General features: G+C 38.0%; 1 protein-coding gene and 2 non-coding genes across 3 annotated transcripts in view; all 3 read right to left on the bottom strand.

The window, feature by feature from the left end:
- UBL3 (ubiquitin like 3) overlaps window positions 1-25,049 on the bottom strand; it is a 165,117-nt gene that overhangs the window by 11,667 nt on the left and 128,401 nt on the right. The gene's annotated exons all lie outside the window — the stretch shown is intronic.
- On the bottom strand, window positions 93-165 carry TRNAR-ACG (transfer RNA arginine (anticodon ACG)). The gene has a single exon. It is a non-coding gene; the product is annotated as a tRNA-Arg (tRNA).
- On the bottom strand, window positions 18,389-18,461 carry TRNAR-ACG (transfer RNA arginine (anticodon ACG)). The gene has a single exon. It is a non-coding gene; the product is annotated as a tRNA-Arg (tRNA).

Consider the following 25,049-nt stretch of genomic DNA (forward strand, 5'->3'; position numbering starts at 1 on the left):
TTTAGGATTAATGGAAGTTTTTTCTTATTTATCGGCCCGAAAAAGCATGCGTGAAAAGTAATAAAAAAAAGCACATATGCAAAAAATTTCGTCGACCCTGCCAGGATTCGAACCTGGAATCTTCTGATCCGTAGTCAGACGCGTTATCCATTGCGCCACAGGGCCCTGTATCAAATGCACACAAATAGGGTACCAAACATGTCACAATACGATCTCTTCAAAAAAGCTTTCTTTTATCCATTTTTTTTGTAAATGGATATATCTTATACCGATATACGGTTACTCTTACATTATCCAGGTATGAAGGTAATTTTTCTTCGCAAATTAATTTTCTATTCAGTGGTGTCTTTGATGCTCACCAACAGGTCGTATTTTACACCTACGCAACGAACTTAAATAAAATTAATGGGATTAGCCGACCCTCCTATAGAAATATAAGATGTAAGCGGTATAAGGCACGGGCCGGTAGACGAGGGACGCGGGCCTTGCGGTCGCCATATTTCATTTTTCCCGCCATTCGGGGAGTCATCCGCCATTTTCATTCTTGCATCAAAACGTGTGCAAAGTTTTTTACATTTTCTTTGTATTTTCACTTTTTGTCTTTGTGTGACGCTATAAATCTGTTGTAATATAGGAATGTAGATGTGTGTTGTTGAGCAGAGGGTGAAAGAAAATTAAACTTCCCTTTGACAATATATCTTTGTAGTTGTCACCATAAAAAATAAAGAATTTGACAAAAAAATAAACAGTCAAAATAGGACACGAATTTACTGATTTCTTAAAACATAATAGACCTTTAGGGAAGCGTTAAATTGGAAAACACAAGAGTAAATAAACAAACAGATCTATTATTAACTTCTTCTGGCATTTAGAACGTTGTTGGTTGAAATGTCAAATGGCCAAAACTATTCAACAAGCTTTTGTCCGCCTACTACTCGGTCACTACTGTACCGTGCACCCACCCATGTACCACTACCCAACCTCATCGGATACCAAACCAAATTTCATCGAGGTCATTGTCGAAAAAATCTTTATAACGTAGTAAAAATTTATGTTACATACATGTTGGGGTCAAGCGGTTTTGAAAAACGGCATCTTTATATGAAATTCTTCCACGATGTACATTTTTCGCAAAAAATATCTTGCAGGGGTATGTTATGGGGGTCGCAGGGTGTTTTCCTACGGGGTGCGTGTTATTTATAGTCGGTATTGTTCAAACAGACGTATTTGGGGTGCTCTTCCTGTGCTTCTCCGCTTTTCATTCAATTTATGAAGCGCAAATATAGGGAGCCGTGTGTATGAATTAGTTATTGATTCTATTAAGGGTGAATAATGACCCAGATAAGTTATTGCGATGTTATATTAATTTTCATTTTACATTTTCATTGCGTTCCACTAGATTTGGTATGAATTATGTGTAAAATATTCAGTGACGGTACTCTTTTGTTCAAAAAGATTACGTTGAAGCAGTGTGACGGGCTGAATTTGAACGGGGTCAGGGTACTTTTTATGGTCGGTCCTATCTATTGCTACAACCTTTGGAATTAAATTGTGAGACCATCGTCATTAGGACTAAAGATTTTTGTAAAGCATTGAACCACTTATTTCTTCCAGTGACTTTATGTACAATTGTGTACGAGTATAATGTATGTGACAGACAACAAGAAGCAGTAGTGTTATGGTCGTGTCCGCAATGCGGCGCGACACGAGTGTACGGGACCAGCACGCGTTCCGCAGCCGCTGCATACTGCATGCCCTCCTAATTGATTACTTTTACAGCTCATTTACATTTCATATTTTGGAAAATACCCAAATTTTTCGACAAAATTACCTAGAATTATTATTTATATATAATTAAACGTGAGTGGATGCCTAAAGGATGATAGACCTTTGTAGAGTGTGGGAATCCTGGATAGAGGAAGTAAAAACTACTTTTGCTTGTAGCTAGGTACAGTCTCATGTATCACTTTTTAATTAATTCTGCAGAAAATTCACAGTTAAAAACACGGCCATTTCACTGTTTTACGGTATTTTTTTATTACATTAAACTTTTTATTTTATATTTAATTAAACTTGTAAACCACGCACGAGTTTTACAGTTCATTTCGTTTTGCAGCAACACCGCACGTGTCACTACAGCGTCGTGTGAAACAGAATAAACGAGAATTTCACATATTCCATGAATTCGTAACAAACTACAAACAAAATATCCTATTCCTTTAAAGTTTTCAAGTGGGGCCATATTAAATTTTCGCGGCTGCAGCGCGGAACGCGGTGGCTTTTCAAATTAAACTTGCTCAGTTATACCAAATACTGTTTAACACTTTAATAATGGGTATAATATTAAGCATTTTCAAAAACTTGCTTTATGTGAAGTGTATACCATATAATCTGAGGGTTAAAAATTTAGAATTGACATTATAAGTTTTAAAATTGTAATGTCTTGCAAAAAGGCCAGTAGCGTAGTATTCGTAATCGGAGGTCCTGTATGTCTGAGGCAGACTGTATGTGAATAAGGTAAGGGAAAATTGTAAGGGTCATACCAAGTGGCGTTCTTTGGTCTCTACCTACCCCTATGGAAAAAATGTTAAATCATGTATGTACGTATAATCAGCGTTAAGAAATGTAGCAGAATATGTTTCAAAATATCACCAAACAAATACGAAACAGCCATTAAAAGTGTCGTGTGTCGATGATCAATAAATCCTTGACATTCAGCGACCCTGGAGCCGCAAATAAATCGACAAACGAATAACAAAGTGTGTGAATATTAATTAGATCATGCGAGCAGATTGTACCTGATGTCTGATGTGTTTGTTGTGGGGTGATCGGGGTTATACAGCTGGGAATAGCTGACTGGCCTATAATTTAACAAGCTAATTATGGAAAGTATGAAATGTATGTATATGAATGATGCAAGGGAGGTTTGTAAGGATCGTACCCAGTGGCGCTTTTTTGTTTCTGCCTACTCATAGGAATAAAGATGTGATCTATACTATATACTATATAATATTATAAAGCTGAAGAGTTTGTTTGTTTGTTTGTTTGTTTGAACGCGCTAATCTCAGGAACTACTGGTCCGATTTGAAAAATTCTTTCAGTGTTAGATAGTCCATTTATCGAGGAAGTTTATAGGCTATATATTATCACGCTACTACCAATAGGAGCAGAGTACGGGTGAAAAATGTTACAAAAACGGGGACAATTTTGACCCATTCTCTCTTATGTGACGCAAGCGAAGTTGCGCGGGTCAGCTAGTATTATATATGTATGGAATGAATTATGGACAGTTACTATTATTTAGACACCTAATTAAGAACACCTAATTGAGACAATTAAGGTTTTCACGATTAAGACAGTCCACTATGCCTGGTTTCTTTTGCATGATAGAAACGTTGAATGCAAGACATATAATTAGTTAAAAAACTTGATTAGTATTAAAAAAGCTTATAAATAACTCTTTTCTAAAACCATTCATCTTAGTCAATTGATTTTTGCTCTAAACTGTTGAAAGACAATTCTTTATTTCAAAAATAAAACACTAGTAGACTATTTCCGGCATTCACTTTACTGAAACACTTAATTTTGAACAAATATAGATGGAAGCCCACTCAAATACTCGACTAAATAGCAGTCCTTAATAACTGGAGGAGTCTGAGGGTAGTTCCTCAAAGTTCTCGTATAGTAACGTCTCAACTTGTAAGTGAGTGGAGTCAAACAACCTACTTGGACGCCGGACTCAATACACTTCGGTAGACAGATCAATGTGAATTACTGGAACTTGTGGATTTAAGTTATTAGATAGAAGCATATATTATGATGGTTGACATTTTTACTTTTGAAATGTTTAAGCCAAAATTGTCTCACAAAGAATATGTGATGATTTAAATAGCCTGTTTAAGAAGAGATAAGCGCTGGATAACCAATCAATAAAGTAGCAGATTCAAGACAAACTCATTACTCAATTGCGCCTATTCGACAAATTAATCAATTTCAAATTCAAATTAAAACAATTTGCAGCACGAACTTGTCATTCTTTAACTCGCCTCAGTTATTTATTGCCTTTCTTAGAAGTTTTCTAATTACCAAACTTTGTGAGGCACGGCTTAATAACCTGACTACATTAAATAAAAGTGGATAGCCCATGTTCTAATAAACTCTTCAGTGGAAAACATCGGAGTTAGTCAACTGTGAAACAACACAGTTTTTGTACCGATACTTCCGCGAGTGAACACCAATAGACTACTTTTTCTTAGCTTGTAGTTTCCGAATCGTTAAAGAAACGGTAACTCCAGTATCGCACAGAAAAATAAAACTTGTGTCATAAAGTTTCACGCTTCAATTTAACTCGCTAGTCACGGAGGGGCCGACGTTCGAAATATTCCAGTAAAATGATAATCGATACACCCTTTAGCGGAATTATAGAAAGAAATATCTCCCGCTCCGGAATTTTGGTTATACTTGGGTCACAATTTATGTGTGTCACCAGACTTGACCGAACATAACAACTGGAGTTTAAGGTTTCCATTTGACTTGAGGTTGATTGTAATTTAGGATAGAGTTTTGAATACGCTATTAAGATGTTAGATTTGATATCTAACATCTTAATAGAAACGCGGTAATAATCAAAATGTTTTTAGATTTTAAAAGTTTACACAGTTATACACGAGTGCATGATTAAGAAGCAAACATTTACTTTTAAATACGCTGCACGAACTTTGTCGCAAACAGACACGGAAACGCCAAGTAAATATGCTAAAAAGATTGGGGAATCTCGTCGCAGCACTTACAAGTCAAATAAAGATATTTAGTTTTACTTCATCACAATGTTGTAGCCGAGTTACTGGCAACATGCAAGCTGGCGCGACGCCAACTAATGCATGAACATGTTTAGACTTTCCCGTGTGTTCGGGAGAAATTCCTCCGTTCGCTGTTCGGCTTTGACCGGCGGCAAAGGCCCTGTTATCAGCATTCTGCTTGTTTTATTAATGTTACGTGCAGTAACTGCATCGTCCGGTTTTGGGGGCCCGAAAAACATTCCTCCCATTTTCATTGTACGAGCTGCAGGATAGCGGAATGGTTCACGAGATTAGCTTGCCGCTTATTTTGGTTCTGGATTTTAATCTGGGGAATTCCGGAAGCGCTTGTTCGTATCAAAGAGTCGACGGTATTTACACAGGGCATACTTCTCTTTTGTCTTTGTAACTAGTCAAGGTTGTTCAATAGACCGGCAAAAAGCTTAAGGTATTAGAGTATCTTGTGCTCACGATTCCTGTTCATTGTTTCCTTTATGTTATCTTGTTCGAATGTCGGCATTCTATTATACGCTCGAAATATCTAATATCGGTGTTAGAGTTGAAGGCAATGACATAATATTTGTTAACCCAGTGGTCTGATTTGCTTGGTAAGTTATTGCATTGGTCGCTTTGATTGCGTATTAGATTAGTGAAAGGACAGAAATTATTTACGCACGACTGTTGTCCGGTTTAATGAATTAATCTAAGAATATAAAAGACCAATATATAAGTTTCAACGTGGAAAATGAAAATATTGAGTCAATAGCGCGTATTCAAATAATATTTAATAGCACTCGTTCTGCTTACAACTAATAACTAATATTTTGCATTACCTAATAATGAAACCAAGAGATCCTAATTATTCATGAAGGAAATAATTACAACAAACACTTTTCAATTATCCTTACATAAATCTAGGCAAGGAAACGTCAAACAAACTACGCAATGCGTTTTTATTCAACAATCACGAACAGAGCCTTGGAATTGAAGGCTGTGGAGGTGAAAAAAAAAACTAAATTCGATTCAATTCTTCCTTCTTTTGACATTTCAATTTGTTAATCCATTGTTGTGTGCCGTTTACTTATAAATGGTGTTCTCGTTGACAATGGACGTTAGCGTCGAGTTTGCGTCGCTCCAAGGCTTCGGCCAGATAATCGCGTTTGACGCCAAATAGAGCTCGCGTCCCCTAGAGGCACGCTTATGAGTGTACGGACCATTGAGGAATAATAGAATAACAGATCAGTTAGGAAACGGTAATGGACTGTTCTTGTGTCAAAGATAAATCTAAGCCATACTAAACTGTGTTTTAGAGTTGCACGTAAAGTACTCAAAACATTTATGATTTAAGATCAAAAGAATTCGATCATTTTACAAGAGTATAAAAGGTAAACTACAGAAGCTTGTATTGACAGCAAATATGCACTAACTAGGTACTGAGGATTAAGCAGTTAAGTACCTTATTAAGTCAACGGTAAACACATTTTTTATAAGTATCTCATAAATTAAGTAACTCTAAAGTTTACGAATTCATATGATAACTTAACGGGTCATACTGATCTACGAGGAGAAAGGTAGTTAGTTACCTGTTTAATAGAGCTGAGAGCATCAAGCGTGGGCCACACGACATTCCTATTACGTCTCTAATACAGTTAATCCGTTTGCCTTTATTGGATAAAACTGCGAACGGTAAAGAGACGAGCTTTGAGATTGAAGCAAATAGACTAGAAAAAATATATTAATTTGTAAATAAATGCATGTTTACACTTCTTCAAAGAGGTATTTTATTAATAGCTTACCGTTTCCGAAAGGTAGAAACATGGTACAAACTTTATGGTCGCATTAGCAGTACAAATAGTTGTTATTAGTCGCAAATTATATAAAGACGTGAACAGTTTTATACGGAGGAGTAATTCTACTGTTTCTTTTTTATTTTTCTTTTAGAAATACGTAAAGATTTTTCTTTTCTAGAAAATAATTTATAGTACTTATAATGTATAATGTATGTTGAACAAGCTTCTGTTATAACAAAAACAGTCAATTATGGTTCAGAGCTTATTCTCAATTTCGTTCGGATATAAGACGTATTCCTTGGAGACCTCAAATTGAAGAGGAAAAATGTCGGATCAAATTACGTAGATACGATACGGCTTTGCGTTTTTTAAATTCTGTAAATATTATTTGGTAGGATCATGATAGGATCCCTGGAGGTCAGGTCACATAATAACTTTTTTATTGTTATATTAACTACAATATTTATGGCATTAAGTCTATGGGCAGCTCGTCGTCCTAGATATCTTTACCAGAACCTTGGATACAGTTTACCTTTTGGTCATAGAAGTTGATAGACAATATTGGAAGTATCGATGAACATTAAGATAGTCCAACGTAAATATTTCTTTACATTAATATTAAAATTCTACATACAATTTTTAAAGAAGTTTACCGCTAGGTGTCATTGTAGGGATATCATCAAATTGAACACATGCCGCGGTTCATATACCTAAAGATCTGTATTAAGCAACCATATCCACGTATTCGTACGTCGTTACAGAGTTTTGAAATAATGACATTACTTTCGGAATAGTAAAATTTTGAGCACATACACTCTATAGTATGAAGCTGGTAATAATATTTTAGTAAAATGCCTTGGAGGCTTCGTTTTATGGTATTAAATAACAATAACTGTACGCCATTTACGTAGAGACCTTGTGTAAATAAAAATACAATAAAAATTAACTGCTTTTTGTCTCGTATACTTATTGTAGTTGCGGCACAGAATCTTAATGCAAAATTGTTTACTTTTATTCCAAAACTTCGTCAAAGTACCAAGATATTTCCTCTATCTAGATTTTAATTTCAAATGAAACACCGAAATCTAATTTGTATTTCTGAAGCAGACATCGTCTGTCACTCTTGAGACACACTTTTCTAATATTTATCAAATCTGTCTAAAGAGGAGACATTAAGTGGAACTAAAATATTTCTTAGAACGTCTGTAATATCCATCAGCATTGAAATCTCTCTCACCTGGACCATTCAGGGGATATTATTACAATATGAATGGAATCTAGACGTATTTCAGAGCTAAAATATCGCTCCCGTTCCTTTGACATTCAACGAGGGCATCCAAGGCGTGGGTAGTTGCTATTTCAGTAACAATCACGGCCCGAGCCTTTATATTTTTCCAGTCAAATCAAATTATATTGATATTTATTTTGCAGTCTTTTTATTACTCTGTGAACTATCGTTATTTGTTGCATATAGGGTGAGTTAATTTATACCAGGCATATTTATATACGCCAATAATATGACGTTTTAATCAAGTTACATAACATATTTTCTAATTATTCCATACCCACGCGTAAACCGAAAACACTAGTATCAAAATAATTAATTAATGATTGTACTATAATAATATAATTAAAAACATATTACGTATATAACGTAGGTACACATTTATGCTACAGTTTTAGATAACCACTCGACCTTTCACCTTAAAAGTATTATTTTCATAAAAGAATAATTTCAGTACAAAATGGTGAAATTAGCGAGTCTTAAAACCATTCATAAATTAACATTTAGTGGAAGCTCTTTACCGGAATTTCTTTTAAAAACTCGTCAGGTACGGAATTTTTAGCTCTGGGGTTCCGTTACAATAGGTTCGTTATTAAGCTGTAAAAAAATGCTGCTTTTCTTGCAAGATGTGCTATTTATCAGTCTCTTTTCGTCACTAATCTGAGAACATTTAGCGGTAGTTTATCTATTCAATAGCGTTTAAACTCATATAAATAAAACACTACTGACAATTGAATACATAAACTACCGCTAAATGTACTCAGAAACCGGGGGTGAATCGTTGGTTTTATGGTACTAAAATATGTATACAGTATATAAAAAAAAATATTTGCTGAAATGTGTCTCGTCGACTATTGAAACGGATGAAGAAAAGATACTATTCTCGTTTATTATTATTGTTTCATTAACTAAAAAGACAACATGACAGGCAAGAGCCAAACTTCAAAACAAACAATAAAAGTTAATGTTTATTGTAAACCCACGGAACGCCAAAAAGCGAAATATTGCATTTTATTTTTTGGAATTATCATCACAAGCGGAAACAGAGAGAGCTTACGAAACAAAATATTTAATATAAGTACGGGGGCAATTACGTGCGAATCCTAAGTAGCTATAATTTCCATAAAAACGCTGCCTTTATTAAAATATATCTTAGGAAATTGCTATTTTGTTTGTTATTAAAAACCAAAAGATCATTATGACCACGTGGCACTGTGACCTTACTGATGCTCATTGCGATTGTCTGTTAATACAAGTCACACGAATTTAAACCTTATAGAAGAAGAATAAGGTGTGTTTTACAAAATGTATGTTATTCATTAACCTTTTGACCGATTGCGGCGATAACGAGTCACGAACAAAACTTGTATTTTTGTTTTTTTTATTATTGCGGTTGACGCCAGTTGTCGTGAACATTTTTTTATCTTGTTTATTTATACAGCAAATGTAATATTCTTTTATAGACGTATTATCACTGCATTGTGACGGATTTATAACAAAGTCGAATTACACTGATTTATATTTCTAACACAGAGGAAAAACCTGAATTACCTAAATAAAATGAAAGCTCTAAAATGTCTGAAAGACCTTAAGTCAATCAATCAGTATTTTATGTCAATTTCTTCATCCGAAAATTCTTCTTGAAATGTGTGATAAGTATACGAAAAAAATCAAAATATAAATTAAAGTAGCCTTAATATTAGGATTATTTTCAGTCCATTACGCATTGTTTAAAGGTTGCAATATAAGGGTAAACTCCTAATGGAACTTTTACGCAGTGCAGCTTTGATAGGATTAACATTTTTGAATAACAAATGCAGGACTTATGAATATGAAATAAAGCGCTTAATGTATGTATTTTTTTGTCATAAAGCTTTTAGGAATATTGACAGTGACTAAGCCTGTTTTGACATGAACCTTTAGACTAATTAAATTAATATTACGTCTACATTTTTAAGTATTCAATATTTATTAGCTAAGCACCGTATTATAAAGAATAATTTTTGATTATACTTAAATAAACGCTTTGTAGGGACTAGCATTTCATTAACTAATTCGCGATAAATTTTGTTTTTAAAATGGTAGAGCATTTCCAATAAAAGCGTACAAAACCAAATCCATATATCTTAGGTTATCACAAATGGATAATAAATTAGAGTATAGCAAGGGAATAAAATAAAATACGTAGTATTTTTAATAACGATCACCCTTATCAGTGGGCAATGAATTGTGCCGTCCAATTTGTCGAGATCTTCAAATAAATAGCTACCCTCAAATATTGGGTAGATTATGGTCATAAATCGCGATCGATTCGACACTTGAGGCTAAGCCATTAATTTGATATACAAGCATTTTTCACACAATGTTTGTGATAACATGACCCATCGGGGTCTGAACTCAGTGACCTCGGGAGGTCGTGACCTTAGCCATATCCTTGAAGTTACCTTACCTGAGTACATGTACAACAACTTAGTAGAGAGCCTTGTTTGCGGAGTTTGTACTTGTCAGAAGCATACAAAATTCAAAATTAAGAACATGAGTGATCTATAAGGCTTATGTAGCTGATAGTGGCTTGATAAGTACAGCTACTTTATTTTTGGAAGTACTTAGAATTATTTTAAATGATCTAGATAAATCATGCATGACAAGGCTCACTACTAAGTTGTCGGACTACAGTAATCAACATTAGAAAATCTTAGTACATTATTTTGAACATTTTACGTGCTGAGAAGGGTGGCCGAACTTTATAAGGGTGTTTTGTAAACTTAAGGGTATCAGTGTCAAAGGTGTGATTACACGATATTTTGTTAATGAATCTGTTCTATAATAACATGTTTATCGATGAATAAGGAAGGAAGGCGTGTTTAATGGGGTTTAATGATTTTCCTGTCCGTTTCCTTACGTAAATGCGTATTTTGTTAATTAATGTTATGTTGGTAATTAACAGTTTTGGAATTGAATTCTATTTTAGGTGTTAAATTGTTAATCCAAAATCCATGTAAGCGTCGGATATTAAGCGATTTTAACTTCAATAATAACAATAAAAATACAACAATTTATTAATTCAAATTACGTAAATTTTATTTTTCATTTACTCAAACAATTTATATCAAAAATCATTTTTTAGTGGAAACCTTCCCTCACCCATCTTAATTACCTATATATTTTTTTATCATTTTTTAATCGAAAGCCTTGTTTAATAATAAATATTAAACAAGTATGAAAGTTTTTACCGAACCTTCTGCGGGTAGTCCCATTTCATCGAAGCTGGTGTTTGAACCGCCCGCACCAGGTGTTCTCAATATTGAGCGCGATATGAGAGTGCACTCTACTAGATTCGCTAAAAGTATTTATACAACATGGTAACTTTTCAGCGGGTTTTTTAGTCTATAAAGTTGGGAAAAGGGTTTTTGGAAATTTGGTTGAGAAAAACTGAAAAGATAAAAAAGAGGTGGCTGAGTATACCACGTAAGCAGCTAAAGATGAAAAGAAACTAAATTGATAAAACTATGTAACTTTGACAATTATAGAAGGGCAAAATCTCAGTATAATTTATCGGTGACTCTTTTCTATAATTTCATACGCAAAGCCTATATGTAAGTGTCGTCCTAGAATATAAGAACAACAACTGCAACAATTTGTCTGCATTACAAAAGTAAAGCAGAAACATAAAAAAATACTAATTAAACGTACAAAAAACCATAAAGAAAAAAATATTCCATAAAAAACAATGATTCATCTACAATTCAGCTAACACTTTGTTTTAATTTTCCACTTTACAATAAATTGTTGTTGAAACGAAAGCGCAGACGGATGTCTTCCGGCGCGGCGTGTAATTTATCTCACAGATAAACAACGAATAAGAGAAGACATGGCGCATTAGACGTTTAAGTTATAACAACCTGTAGCCTGTGGGAACCACCGTCTGGACAAAACGGGAAAATGATACAAATTATATTTGTTTCCGTACTAATATTACAAATGCGAAAGTTCGGATGAATGTTTGTTACTCAATCACGTTAATACTACTGAATGGATTTTGATGAAATTTGATATACATACAGTTTATTAAGACTAACAGACAGGATGAGTGACAGATTTATATGGAGGAAATCTGTTCACGCGGACGAAGTCGCAGACAGAAACTACTATAAATAATGCATATATATTATACTGGCTAGTGGATATGACAAGGGCTATTGAAATGTATTGTTTTTGTTTCGAATTCGCAGCAATCTGCTATCACGTTCAGTGAACCGCTCATGACACGAGCTATGCACAACATATACGACGTTCAGATAATACCAGTTGATATTCCAAAATACGAACTTTGAATGAGAAAATACAGTTGAATTATGTTAATGTAGAGATGTCCAGAACGGCACAGAAATGGTTTCCAGCGCGGGCGAAGACTTTAGAAACCATGATAGGCTAGTTTATTGCCTACTTCCTCCTATTAATATTATAGAGGTAAATTTATACGAAAGATTCTTAACACTACTAGATGGATTTTAATGATATTTGGTACACTGATAGCTCGTAACCTAGATTAACACATACACATAACTTTTTACCCCGGGAAATATTTTCACGCGGACGAAATCACGGGCAGAATTTACAAAAACTGTAATACTTCTAACTGGATCTTGAGCTATAGAGGCCAATAACTTCCTATTATTTCTACAAGGAATAATACTTGTAATACCGCTTTCATAAGACTATAATAATATGTAATCGGATTATGCAACTGCCGAGCTATGCAGCCGTTTAGCAGCGCATAAACATCGTTGTTCCTAGTGCCTGGACAAGGAAGCTTCCAGAACAATACGTAAGCTTGTTTAAGTAGGACGGAATGCCGATAAAGCTTACAAACTTGGACGTATGTGTATTTCACTATTCCCTCCTAACACTGTAAGTTGTGTGGTTAATACTGGTTGGATATAAAGGATTGAAAGACGATTTCGTGGAGACATTAAATTTCTCAACAGTTTTGAAACAGAATTAACTGTTAGTAATTCTAATCAGTACTCATTCCTAGCATAAAACAGGATATAGTCGTGAGAATGTGCTTGCAGGAAACTCATAAAAAATGTATAAAACCAATATGAAATTGAACTCAGTTCAAACGTTACCATAATACCTATATCTGAGAATGCAGTGGGTCGTTTTTGTTTGAAATTACCTTCTCTAGGATAGTAAATGTGTGGCAAAAACAGTGGCGAACACAGATTCTACTTGCGTAACAGTATAGCATCCGTCAGCAATCGATTCCCAAGCGCGGTATAAATCTCACCATTTGTCTGAACGGTCAATAAAACGAGTGTCAAGCGCGAGTCCCTTAGCGAGTAGTGTCGGGGGCTAATTGAGGTGTAATTACTGGCAGTCGGCTCACATCACACCCTTTATTGACCGTAAGCGACGACGTATGACACTTAAGAGGATCGCCCGAGATGTTACGTGACCTTCACTTCCACTGAATGAGTTACGACTCATATGCCGCAGAGGCGTGACCGCCAAATGCTATGCGGTTGCGTTTTCGGTTCAGAATTCTGAATATAAAAGAAATTTCTGACTACATTTTCAAATATGTATTTTGTATACTAGGAATATGGTTCGGTCTTTTATTAAAATTTTATTCTTCGCAAAATATGTTTACAATTTAATTGGGAATCCGTTTCATTCAACAGAAAGGTATATAATTAAATTAATTTGTTGTTTTCATAACTTTATTTTCCTCATACGAAATCAATAAAACACGTTAACTTACGTACATATAATTTAAGCCATAACAGGAAATATGAATTCAATTTGCTTATCAAAGCGCCACGGTTATCGAGGGGTTATTGACATTTTCCTTAAACATTTTAATTGAGAGAATGATTAATTTTTAATTAATGTCCCTGGCCCCCTTTTCTATCACTAGCTCATTACGCTATTACTGTTCAATAAGGGTCTTTTTTTAATGGGAAGTTACTCTGATACTTTAAGCTCTGACTTCTTGGCACAGAAAAAATTAAAGTATACTAAAGACTGCACGCCTGCTGTGTAGTGGAATGTATGTATTCTAGTGGCTGTTATAAAACTAAGCTTAGCGTCCTGATCGGCTTTGGATCGTATCTCTTACCATATCATTACAAGTTCTTACAAAAAACCTTTACTAAAAAGGTTTTAAATGATGTGCAAACCTGAAACTTGTATCAAGTATCAGTTCCACAAGAACTACATTGACCGAACTTTGTCGGAGAACGACTAAAAAAACATCAGACCGGTCCCTTGGCGGGATCGATAAGTTTTAACTTTGTCGACCCAGTTCCGCCCGGACAGTGGCGCCCCCTCGCTGAAATTATAATGAAACAGGCCAACGTCGCGATTTAAATAGCCTGCTTCATCAACCGACTTGATAAGTAAAAGTTTTTCAGATGGATTTTTCACGTTTGAGCTGAATAAACTTTTACATATTTTATAAAAGCATAAAGCTGGCTTTGACAAAAGTGTTGGCAAAGTGATGACACATACTCGCCATAAAAGTTTTCTAGATAGGACGCAATAAATGGCTTTTCGGGTCTTTTTGTGTCTAGCCCGTTATTAGTTACCTTGCAAAGAACTTCGAGATACCAGATAAATGCTAATTCGAGCGTCTTAATAATTAAGTCGGAAAAAAATTAATGAAAGATCAATTACATGGCGTTATGAAGGTAAAAAAGTATAATTATTCCAGTAGTCATAAATATTACATAATTACCACCCTTGATACATATCGTAAAGTCTGTTAAGGGAAAAGTTAATTAAGGATGGAACCCCACTGCGAACGAGTTATGGAAATATTTAATTAATAGTGTAAAAATAACTTTAGAAATCGTAATTGCGTATCATTTAGTGTAAACCTATCTGCCTATTGGACCTCCACTACCCAGTGACCTGGGTTACCCTCGGTAAGACTGGTTGACAGACTGTAAGTTCTATATACTTAACACAAAAACACATTTCTAAGATGAATATCATAACAAGTCTTGCAAAGATCTTCGACTCAACTCAAGACAGGTAGTGTTAAGCAATAATTGCGTCATAAATATGCTAAAAGTATGACGTCACAACGACATTAATCGTTTACCAAGACATTGGACCAGTTTCACCTTTATTAATGTCACATTGACTCATTAATGTTGAGCAAAAAGCTTCCGTCATCTCGTTAATGGTATAATACCTGAAACAATACAAAAACACGTTAATATATGGTCCAATTAACTTAACATGAAATATCGATATCTTAATTGATTAATAAGTGGATATAATTTTGTTTCCGAAAACCGAAATGCCATCAAAAACATTCTGTAAAAACCTCAAGTCTCGCCGTAAAAAGTTGTGAGATCTATATAATACCAAGTCGATTAATCTATTTAGTCTCTACTTAAAGGAACTTCTGTCTTAAGTTATTACGTATGTTATTATCATGCCAATTTAAAAAAAAGTACCTCTAAAACAAATAGACCGACCTGGCCATCGCATGATTTAATTATTAGTATGTACCACACTACACAGCACGACAAGAAGTTAATGGTCCCGAAATGTTTATGGCGAATTTGTGTTTTCTTGCGATGACCAAGTCGATTTATTTGTTTTAAAGGTATTTTTTTTTAAATTGGCATGATAATAACATACGTAGTAACTTAAGACAGAAGTTCCTTTAAGTAGAGACTAAATAGATTAATCGACTTGGTATTATATAGATCTCACAACTTTTTACGGCGAGACTTGAGGTTTTTACAGAATGTTTTTGATGGCATCTCACTTCTTTTTGTAGAGCGAACATAAGTCCAATTTGTATGGAAAGACGTTTTTTTTTCATAATTCAACATATTTTCCTATGGGAATGTTGTTCAATTTCATGGGCTAAACACCCTTACCCACCCTATACCCCCTCCCGTTATGCCTCATATAGTAGGTACCTATTTACACCTATTTATTTTATTTTCTACAGTAATAATAATTCATTAACTGCAAATGTAACCTTGTAATCTTATACATTTATATGGGATTACAAAGTTATAGTTGCAGTTGGTGTATTTAGAAAACTGGACCGAAATTAAAAAATATTAAATTTTTCCCATGATTAAGACACTAAACCCTATTTGTATTCAAAATTTTAAGCTTCTAAGTCTGCTAGAAGTACCTTAGACTTTTGATGATCGGTGAGTCAGTGAGTCAGTGAGTCAGTGAATCAGTGAATCAGTGAGTGACAAAATTCAAAACTTTAACAAGTTGTAATTTTTAAACCACTGGTTCAAATTGACTGAAATTTTAAAGATACCGTGTTTATACAATGACTGATTAGTTGCTGAAAATCCAGGCTTCTTGTTTTATCCACAACGAAATTATAGGGGTGTCAAAAATAGCCCGAATTGCTTCGAGAAAAGGATGTTACGGCCGTGCCGCTTTTTTTTGCTCGACTTGCGGGGGCACTTCCGTGCCCCCAGATTTTAAGTAAAATCTTAAACTTTACTGTGGAAAAGAATCAAAATGGTTTGTGACTAACATTAATTATAAAATAAAAGTTCTAGACTTTTACGCTTATACGTTACAGAAATTGATCCTACTTCAGTATAGCCTGTATTTTGCACCACTGTCATACCTCATCTATACTAATCTCGCCTAGTGACCGATCTAGCATTAAAAACCTTGCCACCAAACATATTAGCTACCAGGCAAGATTGTTCTTAACTATTGCATTATAGACTACAACCAGTAAGGAGTTAAGCACTGAATAATCTAACGGTGATTTATCTTTTTATGAAATGAATAGGTTCAAGTTTTTGTTCCTATTACACTTATGCTCTGCTATATACCATGACCATATTCCGTAGTAATGATACGACTGAAATCAGTCAATGTGACTTTAAGTAAGTAACCATCCATACCATCATTTCATGGACTATTTCCTAGTATTAAGACGCATGCTAAAATGCGTGCTCTAGCGTGAGCATAGTACGAATATTTACGGCCTGCTGTATTGTAAACTTTGATAAATAACGACCCTGGCTTACTGCCAATGCTGGTTTAATTACGTAGGATACATAGCGACTACTTTATAACACTATAGTCGAGACTATTTGGTATGCATTTTAAAATTAGTTGGTCTATAGAACTGTTTTATAGCAAGATTAATACCATAATTACGCCATAATGTGCTGCAGTTATCAACAAATTTTAGATTTTTTAGTACTGCATTCAGGTCAAATTTTATTTTTCCTACTTTCTCCTAGCTATTATGCCAGCGTGGACAAATGCTATACTTATGAGTTCTTGACTCACCACGGAAGAATACCTTGGTCCAGCCACGACAGTATTCAGTTAAAACAATTAATTATGTGTTAAATCTTGTCCGACATCAAACAGAAACAGCCGTAGAGAATTTGTGTAAATTTCAATACAAACATACAAACAATTTCCCAGTACTAGGAAAGGTAAATAAACCAACAGATTCCAGTAACCTATCACAATAACTAGAATGTAAGTCTTGAGGGAAATACGGAATATTTATACTATGTTAATGTATTGAGAATCGGTTTACTTTATCTAGGTGATATCGCTGGGGAAATATAATGAAAACAACTCGATGTTGCTATTGTATTTTGTATTACGTTCAAATATTTCGACGTAGCCTGTTTAAGCTTCTGACAGGGAATGGATGATAAACGCTCCATATTTGTTTAACCAAATGCCTTACTCATAAAAGTCGTGTAATGTCTGATTAGTTGATACAGTATTTTGTCACTTTCAATCAATCTTGAAACTGTATATGAGTGACAAAGACAAAACACTGTATACCAAATCGTAGCTTGTACGAAGTTTTATAGTGAGACAACTGCAATATTAAGTTTTCAAAGCCCTTTAAATACGTCTCAATTTGACAGAACATCAGCACGTGTAACATAAGCAGCAGAAAAAGTAAACAACAATTGGAGCAAAATATACCTTCTGAAGTATATTTCCGAACTATTAATTTCTTGATTATATTCCATAGCTTATACAATTACCAAGTCTTTGCACATGAGAGTAATTTTTTTAAACAATTACAAAAAAATATCGATTAAACATTAGATCTTATTCAAATTGTTCTTATGCCAATAGTGCTGAACAAAGAGAGATAAAGCAGAGAGTAGTGTGACCCAGTTGGGGCATATCTCCAGTGTTAATTAAATATAGCCCGCAGAGGCATTGCCGACGATTGCGAGATGCTAATTGTAGCGACCAGCTACTGAGGAATGGGGAAGTGCATGCTTTCAACACTAGACCATCTTATATTCATTCTTTATATTTTGTTCAGTTATTTTGGCTTTTTGTACAATATTTCAGCTATCTAATAATATTTTTTTGTAATATGCCACGCGAATATGTTATAAAAGTTAGCAAAGTAATATAAAGTAAATTAGTATATAGTTCGTGTTTGTTACACTAATAATATACTACTTAAATTACATAAAAAATGCTATATAAAAAATATAACAAAATAAGGTGTGCGACCCTGCCAGGATTCGAACCTGGAATCTTCTGATCCGTAGTCAGACGCGTTATCCGTTGCGCCACAGGGCCAGTGATAATGATGCCAAAAGTAAGGTATACAAGATGTAGATTGAAAAATTCTATTCAAAGTTGTATTTCGTTTAATACGTGGTTAACATAAAAATATAATCAGCTATTAGCTATTATATAACATTACCTACTTAAGTCATTAACAGCTCTTTTTGTATATTATTAGCTTAAGAAACCAATTACACTTTCATTAGCAGCAAAGCTCTTTCTATTACTTTTCCACTAACCACACAATAAAAAGACAGTAAATAAAAAGCAATTTCATAAAACACTCGCGAAACTTCAATTGAATTAGCTAACGGTAGTAGCCTACGTCACCACCCTATGACGTCACAGCGTGGTCTGCCAGCACCCTCCACAATCGGGCCAAGGATGCCTGTAATTATTACTACTGTCCGAGACAATTACGTAGCTTCCGGTGGCTAACACTGGCCAGCACGCTTTTTGGAGGCTAAATTACGAAAGTTAGTGCGCTTGGCCATTTTCAAATTAGAATAAAAGGTAGAAAAATGCTTGAGGCTAAATGCACCTAGCATGCAATTTTTATTTGTGATATGACATGAAAATAGCTTCGTGTCATTTGCTTTTTTCACAGTGAGTTCCTGTAATAATTAAGGTTATTAAAACAGTTTAAACTTGAGGTGAAATCAAAATTATTACTTCTATTATTTTATAACACTAGTTCAGGCATTTAAACATCTGTCTGAATAACAAGTTTTTTTATATTACAAAACATCTACTCGTCGGCAAGTGGCTGTGTGAAACAAATCCTTTTTTATTCAGCTCCAGTGAAAACCATTCCGGGCCACTTGCATTCAAAGCATTCCTGTGACTTATTCCAGCCGTCTATCTGTCCGATCTCTCGTTTTGTTGCCAGCGCAATATACTGTACACTACGCTCACTATTTCTTATTGCAGCGAAGCCGAGCAAGAAAGAATAATAAAATCACCTTCGACTGACAAAAGTAAAAAGAAAAGGCAATAATTTTCAAAAAGGAATATTAACTGTATAATGAAAGCGGTTGTCGACGTTATAAGAAAGTTTTTCGCGAGGAAAACTCTATAATAAAATCAAGGATTATACTCAATGTTGGTGTCGGGAGGAAATATTTTTGCTTTCTTACGTTTCTTGGGGCGTCTGCGCGTAATTATATTTCGGCTTAACCTAATTTTTTTTCACGCGTACGAGTGATAAACGAAATGTTGGCGGAATTGGGTAATGCGGTTTATGATACTTTGACGGCGGCGAAATAAATATTAATAAGTACTACGTGATGTTTTTATGGTACGTTGATTATGGTTTAATTACGGTATTATCGGTATTCAAAAGTAATTTTAGGCAAACAAATATGATTATTCTATCAAAGACAAATAATGCATTTCGACAATAATCGTGAAAATATTGCCGTGTGTGTAAATCAGACAGTATGACATACACATAGAGTATACATAAACAATAAACCGAGTGTAATCATAACATAATTACTATATTTATTTAACACCTAGCACAATTATGTACGGGTTAGGTTTCAATCCGAGCTAATCAAGCCTGTTATTGTGAAAGTGAGAAACAAAAACTGGCTGACAGTTTGGGAAAGTTTTTGACACGTTACTTTCACATTCTAAAACGGTGATACTATATGTGGCCAATATATCAGTGTGATATATCGCTATGAGTTTTATAATGGCTACCCTATATTTAATTCCATTATGTAAGACTGATTAAACGATATTCCGATAGGTAATAGGTATGTAAGTTTGATTTTGGTTCGTCATGTTTTTAAGATGAATCATAAAACTTAGTTTTGTTATAATTTCAAGCCTTAGCAACTTGTTATACCTACCTTTAAATCCTACCTTTCGTTAGAAACGCTTTAAATAATTGTTGACTTTCATTTCTACCTTTGTTTATACACGAATTATATTCCAGACACAAAAGATACTCAAGAGGAAAATCTACAATTTCTCTAGTCTAGACATTTTACCTAGAAATGTAAATAAACAGAAAGATTTCACAAACTATCAACACAGAGACAAAGTGGAGAAGCAAGCTGAGTATAAGAACAATAGCCTACAACAAACAACTGAAGAATTGAAGCCCCTCCACCTTTTTTTTTTTTTTTTTTTTTTTTAACGTGGCTAATGCATTAAGCATACACCTGCACTCTGGGTGGAGTGCAGGGTTATGTGGGGCTCTCCCGCCAGAAGGGCAGGCATACCCACTAAACCGCCACGTGTGTCCTCACGGCCGCTTGTGGCGGCGTGCGGCGGGATAACTGCCGAAGCATGTACCACAAGCCGCACGCCTCGCGGACACCCCAATTTAGGGGTTCCTCACAGAGGCTACCCAGCCTTTAACTCCACATGCCGATAGGCCGGACGCAACAGCGTATCGACAACCCTCGAGAGGACCTATTAACTGGACGGCGGCGTCCCCATAGCCGCCGCCCAAGGTCCTCACTAAGGGGGGATGCGCCGATCGTGCGCCAGCCGCCGGCGACCTGCCCGGCGGCGACGCATCTGGGCGGCAAGAGGATCAACCTCGCGCGCCCTTTCGGCCTCCTCCTTCCGCGATATCACCTCCTGGCTAAAGGTCGACATCGCCCTCCATGCCGAGGCGTCGCACGCCATGGCCCTGACGACGGCCGGCAGCGACAAATCGGCGCCCACCACCGCAACAAGGCGCGCCCTCTGTTCAGTCCACGCCGCACACTCCGAAAGCGTGTGCGCTGCCGTGTCTTCCACTGCGCCGCAATGATGGCACTCTGCCGTCGGCTCCCTCCGTGCCACCTTCCACAGGTATCGGCCGAAGCAGCCGTGACCGCTAAGGACCTGTGTAAGGCAGTAAGTGATCGCACCGTGCCCCCTACTTGTCCACTCAGAAAGGACCGGCCGGATGGCGCCGATGGTTAACACCCCGGCGCTCGGATCCTCCAGCCGCTCGGTCCAGGTCCGGAGAACATCTCGGCGAGACTCTTGTCTCCACCGTGCAATGGTCTCCAGCTCCAGACCGGTCCCCCGGGCCCTGGCCTCCGCTGTCCGGCGGTAAACGTTCGCCAAGACTTTGGCTTCCAGATCCCACGGGGGAGTCCCCGCGAGGACGCATGCTGCCTCAAAGGACACGGTGGCGTAGCCCCTCACGGCCCTGATGGCGAGTACACGCTGTGGCCTTCGCAAAACCGCGATGTTCTCGCGGCGCAGCGCGTCAGCCCAGATGGGAGCACCATAAAGGGCCATGGATCTCACCACACCCGTGTAGAGCCGACGACAAACGTCACCTGGGCCCCCGATATTTGGAAGCAGGCGCCCCAGGGCCCCTGCAGCACCAATTATTCGAGGTGCTAAGCGTCGAAAGTGGTCTTTAAAGTTCCATCGGCTATCCAGGACGATGCCGAGATACCGCATCGCCCTGCCAATGCCAATGGTAACCCCACCGACAACTATATGCGCCCCGTCTGGCGGCGCATTTCGGGGCCCGTGGAAAACGATGGCCTCTGACTTGTCCAAAGCAACGTTAAGGCCAAGAGCTCTGATACGGCCGACAATGGATGCGACGCCCGCCGTGGCCAAAACAGCCGCCTCGCGATGGGTATTGCCGTGGGCTGTGACGAGGGTGTCGTCAGCGTAACATGTGACGCCGACCCCTGTCTCGAGCTGAGCCCGTAGAACCCAGTCATAGCCAATGTTCCACAGAGTCGGCCCCAAAACCGACCCCTGTGGAACACCGCACGTGACTGCCGTCCGGTACCACCGATCGCGCGCTGGGTAGATTATGTACCTGTCGGAGAGGTAAGAAGACAACACCTTCCGCAGGTACTCCGGCACGCGGTGGTATTTTAATGCCTCTTCAATACAACGCCAAGGGAGTGTGTTGAACGCATTGGCGATGTCCAAGGATACCGCCACCACCACACCTCGCCCCTCTACCGCCTCCTTGGTCAGAGCGCGCACCCGCGAGACTGCGTCAATGGTAGATCGACCCCGGCGAAACCCGAACTGATGTTCGTTCAGGTCCGGCCCATGCTCCTCTAAATGTTCTGTGAGGCGGGCTGCCAAAAGGCGCTCAAAAAGCTTACCCACCTCATCGAGCAGAACAATAGGCCGGTACGCCGAAGGCGAATCGTGAGGGCGCCCTTCCTTCCTAATAAGGACCAATTTTCCGGACTTCCATCGACGCGGAAAACAACCCTGCTCCAGACACGTGGAGAACAGCTGCAGCGCACGGGTCTCAAGCGCGTCAGGCAAGGCCAGTGCCCAGATGCGACCTGGAATGCCGTCAGGCCCCGGGGCAGTATTACGACCTTTAAATTTGGCCACCGCCAAACGCAACTCGGTCAGGGTCAACTCTGGCATGACTGCCTCCTCCTCAAGGACTACTCCCTCCGTTGTCATGGATGGGGGAGTGTGCCCTCCGCGGTCCGGGAACAGTGTGGACACCACTTGCTGGAGGAGTTCCGGCTGGAGGCTTTCCGTCACGGGAGGAGCCCAAGGGCGCAGTTTCGCCCGCACCAGTCTGTAAGGCCGCCCCCATGGATCGAGTTCCAGCGTTTGCAAGAACTCCTCCCAGGCCGTCCGCTTGGAATCCCTTATAGCCGCTGTAAGAGTCTTACGGCACTCTACGTACGCGGCATAGAGTACAGCCTCGCGGGCCTCATCGCGGCGACGACGCCTGCTGCGGGCGTACCGGCGTCGTGCCGACACGCAGGCTGCTCGCAATTGCGCAAGTTCCGGTGACCACCAGTACGCCTGGCGTCTCGGCGAGTTTAGGCGAGCGCGCGGCATGGCCGCATCGCAGACACTCGACATTGCGGAAACCAGTCCGGCGGCCTCCGACTCTATATCAGTCGGGCCCTCCGGCGGACTGCTCCACGCCTGCACTAAGGCGGCCTCAACCAGACGCTCGCGGTCGAGTCGACCCAGCACCCACCTCGGACCAGCCTCACGCGGTGCTCGATCCGGAATACTCAGTGTGGCTGGAGAGGAGAGAACCTCAAATCGGATATACCGGTGATCTGATAGAGTTTCCTCCCCTTCCAGCACTTGCCACCCCTGGAAAGCCCCTCCACCTGCGTCCTTGACCCAAAAACTCTTCCATATGTTATTTATATGTAGTACATAATGTGCAAGGTCTGGTGTCCAATGAAATGGCGGCGTGGGTGCCAGGCGTGCTTAAGAGGCTGCAGTGCTGCCAACACTTTAAAGTGCCACATTTTCATATTGAAGCTCAAGGAGGTAGCAGACAGCGATTTGTTTCTTTCAGTAAAGTATCGGGAATGATGCTTGTTTTTAGTTGTTTTTGGCAGGTGTTTAGTGTCAGGTGCATGAGGAAATGTGACACCTCATTCGGGATAGACTTCAGGTTTCAAGATGGCAATAATTATATTTATAATTATTGTTCTATAGAAAACGAAATGGAAACGATCCTTTTATGTCTGACAATCGCAAAACAGATTCTAAATCTTTTTACAACCTAAAATCCAATTTCTTTACAGTAAAGAAAATTTTATGACGGCATCCCTAGAAATCTAGATAACAAAGTTCTTGAAACTCGGTCTGAATTTGGAAACCTTCATTAAAATTCTTGTCGCAAATAGACTTCAAAACTTTAAATTCCATCTGGAATCCTAAGTTATTTTTACGAGCGACAAACGCTGTTCACTCATAATTTGGCACAGGAACATTAGACAGACGGTGGCTCGTAGTTTTATTGGTGCAGCACGTCTAAAATATGGTAAGAAATGGCTGAGAAACGTGACCGGAATCCACATTTCCACTATAATACGATTGGAACTTCCCTTTGTACACTCCACTGTACTTTAATCTTGTTTGCCGTGTTTTCACACTTGGATTTCATGTTTGCGAATAGTTTTTCAAAGGTGACTGACGGCTTGGGTGGAGGTCAGGTGGCACTCGTTCCGGACAAATATTGGTAATCAGGCGTGTGGATGTTCAAAATCAATATGGTGAAAGGATAAATGCTTATGCTTAGGAAAGCAGCTATTACAAGTCAGATTAAACTATCAAGATTGAGTTGAGAGCAGCGAAGTTCTGTGCTGACTATCTTTAAATTTAAACCCAATTCTCTTTGATGGCTCTGACGACAAATATTTTCAATTTCATATAACGGTGTTTCATGAACCAGGAAAGATAAAAGAACGAGCGTAACACACGCCTACAACAATTTCAAACGGCGTGCCCGTTTAGTCATGGCGTAACTCACTCGTGTTGCTTCTAATGCCGTGGAAAATCATAAACGAGCAAAAGGCAGAAGAGGCTCGAGTCACGACGTATGAATCTCAAAGGCACTCACGAAAGGTTAAGTTCCGTGGGAAAGAAAAAAGAAACTATTTCCGGACGGCGCTGGGTTACGGAAACAAGATATCCGGGCTACGGGATGGTCAGGAAATAGTCGATCGTAGCCTAATGAGAGCTGGGACGGATGAATAGAACCCTTCAGTAACTTCGTTGTGTATGAGGAGTGTTTCACATGTGAGTGGAAGAAAGTGGCCAATCCGTTTGATCTTTCGTTTTTCCTTACAGCTATAGCTGGTATTTTATTTACCTGTGGTTGTTTGATGACCCTTCGGG

The sequence above is a fragment of the Anticarsia gemmatalis genome, chromosome 18 (assembly GCF_050436995.1).
Source record: "Anticarsia gemmatalis isolate Benzon Research Colony breed Stoneville strain chromosome 18, ilAntGemm2 primary, whole genome shotgun sequence".
Classification (NCBI taxonomy): domain Eukaryota; kingdom Metazoa; phylum Arthropoda; class Insecta; order Lepidoptera; family Erebidae; genus Anticarsia; species Anticarsia gemmatalis.